The sequence below is a fragment of the Anser brachyrhynchus genome (assembly GCF_964034855.1).
Source record: "Anser brachyrhynchus genome assembly, chromosome: 14".
In the NCBI taxonomy this organism is placed as follows: domain Eukaryota; kingdom Metazoa; phylum Chordata; class Aves; order Anseriformes; family Anatidae; genus Anser; species Anser brachyrhynchus.
Window position 1 is genome coordinate 20,169,208 of NC_137709.1, and position 5,492 is coordinate 20,174,699.

A 5,492-nucleotide genomic window follows, 5' to 3' on the forward strand; every position below is an offset into this window, starting at 1 on the left:
TACTTAGAAACTGTTCCAGAATTAGGGAAAATAAAACAATTTTTGGAAAAGGAAGTGCCCAATTTCCCTCTACCTTGACATCAATAATTTCTTCCAGTTAGTGAAAAGGCAAGGCATGGCAAGGCAATGCAAGGAAAGGAAAGAAGGAAGGATAACATGCAAACACAATGTTAGACATATTTTAAATCTGCATTTCTACAAATATCTTGTTAAATGTTCTTTTTTTGTTTGGTTTGGTTTTTTTAAGATTTTTTTTTTGGAGTCTTCAAAAGAGGAAGGTAATAAACAATGTGCAATGAGTAGCATTCATAAAATGTTTTTATTACCAAATTTTTGAGTCACTTTTCTTTTTAGGCTATTTCTAATTATATATCCAGAACAAAAGGCACCCCAAACTTCCACCTGCCTGTGTCACTTTCCACAGTACATCAGAGTGGTGAGAACGGGTGTTTGTTCATAGCATCAGGTGTGTCTAGAAATAAACCAGCATTAGGAGCAGCACTCGGCACTAATTCTGCAAGGAGATTCCTTCACCGTGCACAGAGCTGGCACTCGGCACCCAGGATTAATGCTGTGAGATTGTTCACGTCATTGAAAAATTGAACTGTTATTCTGTTTTAGTTTGACTTCCTCTGGGGTCATGTTTTATTTACTAAATCCAATCCAGGCTTTTACACTTTATCTCACTGAATTCTCCTGATTTTGGCCAAAGCTCAAAAAGATTAGAGGCTGTGCTGCAGTCCCATCCCCAGTGCCTGTGCTATCTTAATAGGCGTCTCAGCTCGTGCCTGCACTGCAGAGCACCCCTTTAATCACAATTTCTGGTTTTGTCCCCGGTGCCAACCTTCAGTCTGACTTTTTTTGCCCGCTGCCAGTTGCACTGTTGGGTCAGATCACAGCCCACTGAGCCTGAACTCATCATATGCAGTATGAACACCATCTCAGGAATTCATGAGTTTTAAAGTTTTACAAGGAAATGCATTTGGGTATAGACTCATCCAGAAGGGTGAGGATGTTTATGAGCAAATAAGAAAGAAGAAAGGAGATGCCCTGGCCTCACACTAGCCTCATGGAAACACACAGCACCAGGCAGACCTACACAGGATAGAAAACAAGTTCAATTATCCAGCTATAATGAGAAAGAGGTCTGACACAACTGCATACCCTAACTTCAGAAATGTACGTCCATATGCCAAGCAGTGCTTTCTCCCCCATGAGAGCACACATAGCTTTTAATTCAGGATAATCTCATGAATTAAAACCAGAAGCTTAAAAAAGGTCACATAGCATGGACAGATGGGTGTATCCCACCTCCCTGCAGAGTTTTCAGGCAAAAAGTCCCCAAGTGCTGCCAGCCCCGTGTCTCTCTGGATGTTCCTGGTGTATTCCACCCAGGTAGAGGTGGCTTGGAGCGAAGGGAACCCAGTAAGACAGTGGGTTTTGTCTTGTGTTAGGTGAATGGTCGCGGCCCAGGTGGTAAATGTGAGGCAAAGGCATGGCTGCTTCTTTCGCCCTAATGGTTTTTGGTGCTAACGTCAGTGAATCCAGTCCTGCTTAATGGAGAAAGGTCGCCGGGGTGGTGTTGACAGGGTCAGCCACAGCCATGGATCTGCATTCAGCAAGACACTTATTTTTGTGCAAGGCAATTACAGATGCTAAGATAGAAGAAAGGCAAAATCAAGAGCAGGTTTTATTCAGCATCTGAGAGTTTACATTTAATTAGGGAGAGTTGTCTCCTGGACTTAACACAACTTCAGTGAGGGCAATTAAGGCTCCAAGAGGCCTCCTGGGAAACTAGCAGCTCTAGGCAAATGCTGGTACATTCAGAAATGGTGACAAGGCTCTGTCAGAACTAAGTATGGATTTCCCAGCTTTTGCTGGAAATGTTGCTTCCCACTGCCCTGGGTCATTAGTTCTTGGACAACTCTTGAAATGAGTGGGTTTTGTGTCTGCAGTTCTTATAATTACACTCAGTTGTTGCAGGCAATTTGCCTACGTTGATCCAGTCCGCCTCCTCCTATCTGATGGAAGAAAATCCCCATCTGCCAAAAGGATCTGCCTCATCCATCATTCCATCCCTGACGGTGGCCTGTAGGAAATGAAATGCCTACGTGCATATAGCGGTACCTCCCTCGCATGCTCTCTCATGCTGCAAAGGTCTGTCTGTCACAGCGGTTTGTGTTAAATAGCTCTAGGTGAGATCCTCTGGTCTGTCTTTTGAACTCTCAGAACAGCAAATACTGCCTCTGGGCAGCTTTCTTCCACCTAGTAGTAACATGCTCGATGCAAAATCAAGTACATGGCATCAGTTTCCGTGCCTTCTGTCACCAATGACTGCCCTAAACTCATACATAGATGCTTTCCTCAAAACTAAAGGTAATTGGCATCCAGGTCCTTATTCCAACACCCAGATCCCAAGGCACTCTACAGAACTGGTCACTAGCCATATGACGGCTCCTAGGAAAGGACATCATCATTCTTTCCCCAACTAGAATTCACTCCCCCATTCGTCCATCTCCATCTGATCTGAAATCTCTCCTTTCCCCAGAAGAAATGTCTGGAGATTTGGGGAGGCAGGAAGGTTGGGGTGCCGCCAGACGGACGTGCACGGCAGCAACATGTTTTGGAGAAGGCCCAGCAGGATGCCCAAGGCGATTCTCTTCTGCTGGGGGCACAGACAGCTCTGGGCCCGCCGTCTCCCTCCTCGTGCAGACAGATGTTGTATTGCTGGGGAAGAGCAGGCACAAGCCAGCACTGGTACTGCGAGCACAACCGACCGCCAGAGCCTTCATTAATAACGTTCAGCAGAAGGCTCCACAAAAATTAGAGGGATGAGGAAAAGAAGTGACTTCAAAGGTCAGGTCTCAGCCCCAGGCCTGCTGGCTGTGTACAGGGCAGGATGAAAAGCTGGCGAACAATGGGGACGCTGGGATCAAAAGCACCTTCATCGAGCTGTAATTGTACCTTTCTAAACAGAGCCCTCACAATGGGCTGACATCACTCTGTGGATGTGAAACAAAACATCACACCACACTGAATAGCTCCCTACAAAAGGTGTTCCTTTTCCTCCAGGGCAGCACACAAATGCTGGCAGAGTGGTGGAGAGGAGGAGGATGGTTCCGTTTATACAGAGCCAGGCAGACAGATTCATATTTTGTCTTATCTAGCTTTGCCCATCCGTCTGCTCTTATTAAACAATTCCCGTCTCCGGATTATTTGAGCACCTTGCATCTCCCCAGATTCTGCAGCGGGTACGGATGGGGAGAGCCAACTCCATCGTCCCAGGCCCTGCCAGCATGGGTTCAGCTGGCCTTCGTCCACCTCTCTGAGCAGTGCCTTGCGAGGGGACCTGGTGACTGAGCCTGCTGGATCATGTTTTGGGGGTCCCTGGGGTTTGGGGGTGCCCTGAGGCTGCCTGCTGGGACATCACTGTCATTCATCATCCCCCACGCCTGCACCATTTGCACCAGTCTGGCTACAGTCCAGGGCCCTGAACAGAGGCAGGAGGCCAGAAACATGCCCTGACACGTGTCTGAGGGGCATTTGCTCTGACAACAGTTTCCGAAGTGTTTGGGAGATCTCTACAAAGAGTATTGCTCTCATGCCCCCTTGTATTGCTCCCCTGGGGAACATTAGACGCAGACATCACCAGGGGTGCAAGAAGGACGTTCGTCTGGGATATGTTCCTGCTCATCTGCCTTTTGAATAATCTATCATCAAGTATGAATATTTGTTAATTATTCAGTCTCAGTAATTCAAAGCTGTTAATAATGGAAGAAGTGGATATTGCTGTAAATTAAAATCAATGGTTTGCATAACATCTTTGATCAAATCTGAGTGCTCTGGCTTCCAAGCATGCTTCCCTGTTTAATAAAGAAGAGATTGATGGGTTTGCTGTTACAAGGAAATGAGATTCAGACAAAATGATTGTTGGTTAGTAGGAATATAGAAATCACTTAAGGAAAAAGGTGAAATACTGATGTGGAATGAATGCTTAAAACCCACATGGATATATTTAAAAGGCTGTTCTGTGTAGTCATTAATGTTTTTAAAAAAGGTGTAATTACTTTTTTTTCCAAGCTCAATTTCTACTTTCCTGTAAACACCCCACCTTCTCTATCTGACCTCTAGTGCTTTTGCATATTCTATGCAGCAATTAAACCGCACAGATCGGTCATGTTGGTAAGACTGCATATATTGCTCCTCTGGTATTCGTTACAAATCCCTGCCAGACCTCACTGCAACTGCAGCGGGACAAAGTCACCAATAAACAGCTGAAAGCACCTTGGGCATCTCACAGACACTGCTGTGGGTGTCAGAGAGAGAAAGGGAATGGGAGAGACGGAAAACGGGGCAAGGGTAGAATAAACAGGATTTCTCTTTTGGCGGCAGAGGAGTGCAGCTGAAACCCAGGGGGCATGGAGAACCATTTCCTAACTGGCAGGGAATAACTCTGCCTGCCAAGGTGACCTGGAGCATCTCCTGGAGGCAGCCAGGGACCTCCTGAGCACTTCAAAGCAAGGTGCACGTGTAATTCTCACTGATGAGGATTAAGAGCTCAGAGCAGTGAGTTTTACCAGGTGATCCTAGATTCCTCCTTTATTTACAGGGGCCTTAGGGGAAATGGGGAATACGCAGTGGAGTCAGACTGCTTACTCTTCACCCAAGCCATGGCTTTTCACTCTGTAACTCCAGGTGACGTGGTATTTCATGCAGGTCTTTAACTGCAAATAAGCTGTTATTTGCCTCTCCTCCTCTCTACTACCCTGATTATTCCCAGGCATAAAATCAGAGGCTGAGTGTTAAACACTTAAAAATGAAGATATGTTATTATATGAGTAAACCTAACAATCCATGTCTTAGTATGGAAACATGACAATAGGGAAGATATTATTTGATCTATGGCTTTCCAGCTGTTACCATATTCTATTCTACTACCACCTAAAAATATTAATCAGAAGTCAGCATTAATGTAGAAGCATATAATTTCTTACAACGCATTCAAATGTTTCACTGCCTTTGCTTCAGACTGTGCAGATGGCAAGACCACTCCTAACAGATTCAAATCAATTATGTACTTTTACTTCTGTTTTAGAAACAGATTGAAATTAATTAAAGTATTGACAAGCCACAAATAAGCAGTATTCCACATATCAAAATAACTCAGTCATGTGATTAGTTTGAGTGGTTCTTTTTTTTTTTTTTCTTTAACCAAATACATTGCAGCAGTGGGGTGGGTAGGAAAGGGTAATGTTTTTTTTTCCTTTTGTGCTGGTTTGAACCTCGAAAAAGTTGTGCAAACCAACTCGCTTTCACTGATGGTGTGGGACTTAAAAAGCACCAACTTACTGTGAATAGCAGCAGCTCAGGCAGGACCACAAACTACGAAACAAGGATTTCGGGTCACCTCCTGGACAAAGCCATTGAGAACGCCACTGAGCCCACACCTCCACTCCACATATCTCCTGCAGGCTGAATGCTAGAGTGCTTCA